Here is a 9,790-nt window from a genome sequence, read left to right as displayed (position 1 = left end):
TCCAAAAAAATATCTAGACTCTTACACTTTTTATTTTCATGATAACACTACACACAATCAGACTTATATCTTAAAATGATTTAGCTGCTATACGAACTATCATTTAAATTAGGAAAGGATGGAGATGAATTAATAACAGAACTTATGAATCGGATAGCTAAAATAAGTACATTAGAAAAAAAAAATCCTCAAGTGAATGTTCTCTCTAAACAAATAGATGATATAAATCAATTAGAACAATTGGATAAAAACCAATTGAAAGAGTTAGGAAATAAATTCAGACAAACTATTGAATTAAATAAAATATTAAACCCCTAAAATAATAAAAATCCTAGAAATAGAAAGTTTAGACCTATACCAACTTACTCAACAGTAAATTATTACATGAGACCCTTACCAATAAATTTAAGATTGTAAAGGAAGCCAAATGAAATATTTATTGAACATGATGGAACAAATTAAGATATTAGAATATAGATGGTTGATATCTATCAATATGTACTGGCAAGTGTATAGATCGTTCATATAGCAAGGATAAGGTTCACCATGACGTCGATCTCACAAGGAATATGAATCATTCCTATAGCAAGGATAAGTTCACCATGAGGTCGATCTCATAAGGAACTGTAGAGCAATTATTATAAAGACTAACTGTTACATAAAAAATGCTGAAAATAAATCTAAACACTCAAAATCAACATTTTGGAGAAATAAATTATAAAACAAATATAGTACTATAAAATAAATATGCATTAATTATGATGTATTAAAACTATATGATAAAACTAGTATTTAACTTAGCCATTTACTAAGTAATTTTCTTATTTATTTTAAGCTTACATCTAATGAATGAGATGGTGATATGTATTTTTCTTTAGTCGCTCAAACTAATGATGCAATTAAAGTCTTTTTTACCTACATTGAATGAAGTAAAAATGGTGTTTCTAATACATTCAACCTAAAGATTTTTATAACAAATATTATTAAATTGATATGATGGTCAACTAACAACAAACTAATAAAAATATGAAGGTAAAAAAAATCATTCATCAAATAAATAATAACAAGTTTCATACATAACAAAAATACTAAACTAAATAGTTATACAATTAGTCAGACATATTTAATCTGATGGTCATTATAATTAAGTAGAAAGACATAAAAAACTAGATAAGAAGCAAAAGCTCCCTTTAAATCAAGAATCCTTCAAGTAGGAAGATGATTGGTAATCACTCTCCACTTCTTCAAAAGCTCATTAGATCTTAAAAGAATAATGAATACTAAAACTAAAGAGTTGGTGAAGATGAACTGTAGACAATTGCAGAAAGAGAAATAGTGGACAGATGCAGATTAAATGTCTCTGTTGTGTAACTGATTTCCACTACTTGTAGAGATTCCTTTTGCAAAATCCTCCTCCAAGTACAAAACTTTTAAGAGTTATTTTTACAACTCTTAACTATTCTAACTTAAGTAAAAAAACTGATAATGGTCAATAATTACATAAAATACTTAATTAATTCCTCCTTTGGACCTTGACATATTCAGCTAGGCCTATAAAAATAATAGTATATATGTCTTTAATTCTGAGTTTTGGCAGCAACAGCTCTATGTAAGTCCATTTGTGAATGTTTAGTTCATATTTTTTCTTTTTTGACTATTAATACTTGAAATTAGACAATAAAACTAAAGTGAGGCAATAAACACATATTTCTACATATCATGTATATAAAACATACCATTAAAGTACTAAAATACCCTAAATGTATATACAAAATATGAACCTATTCTGATTATAAATATTAAATACTTTAAGACATGGTAATATACACTTATGCACTTAAAAAAGCTACAAATAATACAGATAAATAAGTTTGTAAAGCAATAACTACATGATTCATTAGTTAACTTAGAGGTTGGTAGGATAATTATTTAGCTCTTAAAGACATGAATGAAATTTATAATGCAAAAAAGAAATTACAACCATCCAAAAAATATCAGCTGCCCCTATTTAAAATATCATAAAAATAAGAAAAAGTATTGTGTCAATACGACAAGAATCATCATCATCTACTAAAAAAGTACAGTCTATAAGGTATAAGTTTGATGCAATTAACATATTGTTAATGACTATATTTCAATATTTTGTAAAGAACATCAATGTTATAACTGATAAAAATAATAAATTATTATTAAATATGAAATGTCAAACAATGACAAATTTTCAATGGTATAAATATATATTCTTAGCTAAAGTTATGAATAGATCAAATTGTAATCTTCTATTTTAGAAAGAAAAATTTTTATATGAGTTATCTATATGGTTGGGTGAGAAAGTTAGAATGTGGATAAAAAATAAATACGGAGAACTAATTCCCTATAATAAATGTACTTATGGAGATTTAACAACTAAAATAAATACTAAAGGTATAAAAATATATAGAAATTTAAGATACAAAGTAAATCAAAAAAGAAAATATAAACAGTAAAAAGACTTAGGACAATTCCTTATCCTTAAAGAAAACTTTAGTTAAACAAAATACAATCATTAGAAAACGTCCTTAAAAAACATATTTAAAAAATAATAATTTTTTCTCAAAAAAATAAAATTCCAAGCCAGAAATTTCAAAACTTAAAGAAAAATTACCCTATCATCATAATATATATAAAAGTACGAAAAGGAGAAAAAAATAATCTTATTGATTATTTAGTTAATTAAATTAATTAAATCAGGCAGATTTACTAAAAACTCAATTAATTAGATTAATTAGGTTATATATTAATTAAATTTATTGATAATAAAAATATCAATAATTTATAAAGTGTGAGTTTAGCTCTAAAAGTCTAACTCTATTAAAAAAAACTTCAAAATTAGTTGTAAAATAGAATTTTTAAATAGTTACTAATTAGTTAATTAATTATTAATTAAAAATAGTAGTAATATGACTAAAAAACTCATACCTAAAATCCTAACCGTATTATACTTCTATTAATATTTAATAAAAAGTATCTAAAAAATAACAAGGCAATGCTATTTTTATATTCACCATTAAAATTATACTTCCATTCTTTACTAATGTTAACGAATGATGTCAAGTTAAGAAGTGTGGATTCAAAATACTGAACAAAAGTATAATAAGATAATGATCTATTAATATAATTATATTAAGAAATGTGGTAATACAGTCGTTGAACAAGTGTGGTAATAATCATTAAGTTAATTATTTATTTAGAATGTAATTTAAGTAGTACAAAACTTATAGCTAAAAGTCCTAATTTTGTTAGAGTTTTATTGAGTTATTTATTTATTTATTTATAAGAACTTTTAGTAATAGGAAACTTTTAGCTAAAGTCCTAACACTATTAGGATTTTATTGAATTAACTAATGAAAAAATAATCATAAATATATATTATTAAAAAAAGACTATAGTTTAATTCTTGATATTCTTTTATTTTGCTATTAAATTTAAAATTAAATATATGACACTATTTATGTACAAGCTAGTAAAGAATGTTAGCATTGTTCTTTGAGTTACAAGAATACTAACATTTAGGAAACTAAAGAAGCTACACAGAGAATTAAGGATCAAGGATCGATTATTAACAAAATCTATTATGAATACTTATTTTAAAAGCCACCATATGATATAATATTATTGAAAAATTATTAAAACTGAACAATGTGATTACAAATTAAATGTATATGTTTGGTTGAAATCGGTTAAAGAATTTAATTCATTTGAAAAAAAAAAGAGAATATAAAATAAAAATGATAAAATTGAACGAGATATTTTAATATTTGAAATATATTGACTTACTAATATTGAATTTATTTAAAAAATTTACTTATTCTATTAAAATTTAGTTTAACTATAAGTAATTTTGCACAAATTTGATTATGTAGAATTCTAAATTAATTTTAATTTCATTCAAAGCATATAAATTTTAGATTACAAATAAATTTTTTAAATTTTAATTAAAATACACACTAAAGGAAAAGACTAAAAAAGGTAAGCTTCTATATAATATATATATATATATATATATATATAGTAGAACTTTTTTTGATTGAAATTCTTATCAATTGAAATCAACACTTGAAGTATAACTTTTTTTTTTTATTTTCAAATTAATACATATAAAAATTACATGAGAAATAAAAAATATATAAAATTAATAATATAACTAGTCTAGCATTCATATGAACGGCGTGGAGGAAAAACTAGACCAAAAATAAACACTACTTAACTAAACAATTAATAATACTGGTTTAGTAATTTAGGTTATTTTTAAGTATATCCTATTAGGATTAATTTATTTATTTTAATTAATTAGTTTAGTATTATTTATTCTATTCCTTATGTGATTTCAATTATGTTAATGTTAAAAGTTGTAATTGAAATCTAATGAATTATATAATATGAATATCTCGTATTTATTTTAGGTACAACTATTCAATTGTATTGTATTTGGATTAGGATTTCAACATAAATAGAAATTATATTTAGTTAGTTAATAGATATTTTATGTTTTTTTTCTAATTTTTCCAATTTAAAAATTATTGTTGAAAATATTTTTGAGAGAAACATTATATTATATTGTAATTAGAAAAGGTGTTGCAAGGTAGCTAATATATTTTATTTATTACTTTTTAAAATTCTACAACCTAATATGTAATTTCTAAAAATATAAAATTATTCAGCTAAATTCTTTATCCCTCTCTCTCTCTATATATGTAATATATTATAATATCTTATTATTTATTATTCATTCATTTTTCTTATTTTTTTATTTAGTATCTTTCTTTGTTATTTTATCATTTATTTTTTTAGTTACCATAATAAATAATACTAAAAAAAATTAAGTTGAACATTCTATCATTAATAGCCTTTTTAAAACTGATAAAAATATTTAAATCAAAGTTACAGTGGTCTGCATGTGCTTTATTAAAACCTCAAAAAATCATCAATTAAAACATTAATTTTAAATGATGCTAAAGTGAGTTTTTTATATATATTACTCTTGTAGCTGATGAAATGAAATGAGGTTGAACAATAAATAATTAATATCCAAGATATTAAATTACTACAAATTAAATGAAACAAAAGAAAAAAGGTTGTAACAGTATGTAAATTAAGTATATTTAAATAACATACTAAATTATTATTTTCAGTATACGATATAAATATGTTTATTTAAAGTATATATTTTATAAGAATTTTATGTATTAATATGTTTTTATCAAATATATAATATAACTTATATAAAATATATACACTTTTAATTTAATGATTTTATCATCAGGTCATTAATAATAATTTTAGAATAATTGACATATGATTTAAACATAAATATCTTATAATGTTTAAATAATAATTTAGATCACTTTTTTTTTACATTTTGAAATATTTTTTAAAGTAGAAAAATAAAAGAATAGGTAATCCTATAAAGGTTTTGCTATATTTTACTTTATTAAATAAGATAAATTATTAGTGTAAAATTCCTTTTATGATTTATATATTTGTACAATATATATAAATCTTGGTTTTTAATAATATATTAAATATTTTTTATTATTAGATACAAAAAATAATAGTATGAATCTCATAAGTAAGCTTCATTAATAAAAGCGATTAATAAAATACAGAGCACTGATGAAATTGAGTTTGATGATAAAATTTCAGAATTAGATATTGACAAGTGAAAATTCAAGTAATAGAAATTGTGGTTGTAAAACACGTACTTTGAAAAATCTTCAATCATTTATTTCATATGTTTTGACTAAAGAAGAGAACTTCGTATTATAAATCATTGATAAAAAAGAGAATCCTAAAAAGAAAAAAAAAATTATTTAAATATGTAAAAATAATCTAAACCTCAAAGAAGGATAAGAAAGTTTAAATACATAACATGATAGTCTCCCCAATATAATTAAGGAAAAAGTACAAAAAAGTATTTTGTAGTTTAGCGCTTTTGCATTTAAGGGACTATAGTTTTTTTTCGTGACAAAAAGTACCCTGTGATTTAGTTTTCTTACATTTTAACTACCTTATAAACTAATATCTTTAGATTTCTATGATTTAATATTAGTATAATACCCATTTTTAATAATAAAATTAAGTAATTTTGCATATAACTAACTACACTAAATTCATGTTAAATAAAATTAATATATTTTTTTAATTTTATTAAGGATAGAAAGAAATAATTTTTAAAATAAAATTATAATATTTTTAGGAATATCATGATAGTTGATTTGGTGATAAATCACCTATAAAATAATTTTATTATTGAAAATGAATATTATACTAATATTAAATTATAGAAATCTAAAGATATTAATTTGTAAGATAATAAATATGTAAGAAAATTAAACTACAGAGTATTTCTTTATCACCCAAGAAAACCACAGTCCTCTAAGTGCAAAAATGCCTAACCACAAGGTATTGTTTCTGTATTTATTTTGGAATAAGGATTAAAAGTATAATTTCATTAATATGGGGTTTTAATGGAAATTTATATATTTGGTATTTTTGTAAATAAATATGTCGGCCATGGGTATATATGTAATTGTGTATTTTCAATAATTCTAATTTGGCCCATTTAAATAGTTAGGGGCTTAATTGAAAGGCTAAAGAAAAGTTTAGGGGTTAATTGGAAATTTTACAAGACGAAATTGCAGTAATTAAAGAAGTTGAGGGACCAAAGGTAAGAAAGAAAACTTTAAGGGCTAAATGTCGATATTGAAAGAAAGAAAAGACAAAAGAAGATCGGGGGAGAGAGAGAGCGAGAGGGAGATGGCCGAAGAAGAAGAAGGAGTAGGCGGAGGCGTGGCCGACGAAGCGGCTGGCGTCGGCGAGCGCAGTGGCAGCGGCACCAGTGGTGGAGGAGCGCGAAGAGGCAGCGGCTTCCGGGCATTTTTTAGTCTCCCGTGGCGTTGGCGGTAGTCGGGGTGGTGATTGGCTCCTCTCGGCGAGGGCTCTCTTTTGGCAGCAGCAGCGACGCTTATGGTGGCCGGAGATGGAAGATCCAGTGGAGAGAGAAAGTAGGGGGCAGCCGGCGTTTTTCAGCTTTTCCGGCAAGCTCCAGCAAGCTATGGATGATCGGAGGACGTATCCCGACTCTCCTCAACTCAAGCTTCGCAATGGCACTGGTTTCGTGGCGATCGGACTTCGTTTGCAAATCGACGGTTGAGATCGTCCGTAAATCTCTCTGGATGATCGAGGGTCGGATCGAAAAATCGGAAGCAGAGATCGTCATTAGCGCGTCGTTTCAAGTCCGATGATGTGTTCGAATAGTCGATCGGACTCCGGCTGCTGGAGGGGAGTCGACCGAGCGATCAAGCGTCTCGGTAATTTTCTTTGGCCCGTTGATTTTGGAATTCTTTGATTTAATTTATGCTTGTTGATTTGTGTTGAGTATTAGATGATATTTATGAGTCAAAATTAATAGTTTGTCGGACTGCCTGCCGTGGTCGTGATTTTTGTGTTGTGTGGCGGAGTCGGGAAAAATAGTGAAGTCTTGGGACCCGACTCCCGTTATATGAATTATTGGATATTTGTAGTATTTTTCTAGCAGGTCCTGGACCCGTTTTACGGGGGGTAAACATCCGTATTTTAGGGGAAGTTCTGCCGGATTTTCGGTAGAATTCTTCCTAGTCAAGATTTTAGAAAGTCAGTCCTAGGAATTTAGACCTATTTTATTTATTATTTTTGTTGCTTATTGCATGTTAACCCAATACATGATCACTTGACTGACTAATAAAAATGCACCATATAGACTTAGGGCTAAAAAAATAGATCCAACATGAATTTGGTAGTCTAAATAAGCTAATCCACCTTAATTAGGCATAAACCCTAAAATTCAATTAGACTAGTGGACTTTAGCATGTTTAGTTAGAGTATTGAACTTAGTTAGGATTGATACCACAATAAACGGGTCTTCTCATAACAAATAGTCCAATAACCTCAAAGGTTAGAATCCAAAGTGCATAACATATAATCGAGCTAGAATAGATGGGCTTTATATGTAATTGGTTAGTTAGTTAGATTAATAACTTAAATATAGATTGAGCTTGAAAAAAATAGACTAGATTTAGATGTATTATGCGATGTTTTGGCATGTCTGTATATAAAATACTTGCATTTATAGGTAATATTTTGTTAAACAATAAATTTGAAAACTAATATACACAAATAAGAAAATTGGCTTCCGATCCATCTCTAGACTCTATGGCTTAAGCTTCTTTATGGAATCTGAGAAAAGCCATTTATTAGTAAAAGTGTCCCAGTGATTACTCGAGTGGTGATTGTCATTTCTATGCTAGTCTTAGTGACTAGTTAGTGTGTTCCTACTTAGGTTGAAAAGTCTTACAGTATCATAGTTGCTAAAAACAATTGGGTGCGCGCCAGAAACTACCTCCCATAGATTATCTAATCTTTGTAGACAAAGAGAATTATATGGTTCTTCCATGGTCTTAAAATTGTCAGAAGCAGTCCTCTTATCTCTCATCTCCTTTTTATAGATGACTCCCTGTTCTTTTATAGAGCCTCCCTTGATGAAACTGCCTCAATTCAGGCCATTCTCTCTACTTATGAAATAGTCAATGTCCAAATGGTTAACATTGACAAATCAACTATCTTTTTTAGTAAAAACACCCTCTTCTCATTCAGTCCCAAATTGCCTCTACACGTAATGTCTCTTATATTGGTCTTAAAGACAAATACCTTAGCCTACCCTTAATCATCTCCAAACCTAAAAATAAAACGTTCAGATCAATTAAGGAAAAGGTTGCCAAGAGAATCAATGGCTAGATTGAGCAATTTCTCTCACGAGCTGTGAAAGAGATACTCATTAAAGCAGTTACTTCAGCCATTCATGTTTACTTAATGCAATGCTTCAAACTTCTTGCTTCTCTATGCAGGTCTATCAATATGATGATCTCTAGATTCTAGTGGGGCAATAAGGTTAGTGGCCATAAGGCCCATTGGAAGTCATGGAGTAAGATATGCATTAATAAAAAAAGGGGTAGACTTGGCTTTAGAGACCTTGAATCTTTCAACTTTGCTCTCCTTGGAAAACAAGCTTGAAATATTTAATAGCATCCTTATTCCCTCCTTTCTAAAGTCCTTAAAGGTTGGTACTTTCTGTCCACCCTCTTCCTCTAAGCCTCACAAGGCTGTAATTCATCCTAAGGTTGTCAAAGCCTTCTTATGGGCACATATGCTATCCATCATGGTGTTAGATGGCAGGTTGGTAATGATGAATCTATCCTTTCTGAAAGAAAATCTTAGATCCTTAACTCTAGCTCAAGTTTGCTCACCTAAAAACTAAATGGCATAATAAGAACCTTAAGGTGTTTGATTTTATAAACAAAAAATATAATTGTTGGAAAACCTCCCTGGTCAAATATGCTTTTGCTCTGAATGAAGCTGAGGAAGTCCTCTGAATTTCCATCAGCTCCTCAATCTTCCTGATAGATTAATCTAGAATTATAGTGCCTCTGGCCTCTACTCAATTCATTCAACATATCACTCTATTTCTAAGCCTAAACAAGTCAATACTTCAAATGCCACTACTAGTAACCACCTCATACCCCCATCCCTTCCACGTTTTGGAATATTATATGGAACCTGAACCTCCTAAAGAAACTTAAGATATTTCTTTTGAAAATCCCCTCAAATGCCTCCCTACTATGGTTAATATGTTTAACAGATTCAAGATTGCTCACACATGCTTAAGATGTGGCGAGTCTGAATCTGACCTCCACCTTTTCTTCTCCTACCCCTTCTT

Source organism: Ricinus communis, chromosome 8 (assembly GCF_019578655.1).
Source record: "Ricinus communis isolate WT05 ecotype wild-type chromosome 8, ASM1957865v1, whole genome shotgun sequence".
Taxonomy (NCBI): Eukaryota; Viridiplantae; Streptophyta; class Magnoliopsida; order Malpighiales; family Euphorbiaceae; genus Ricinus; species Ricinus communis.
Note: the sequence above shows the minus strand (reverse complement) of the source record.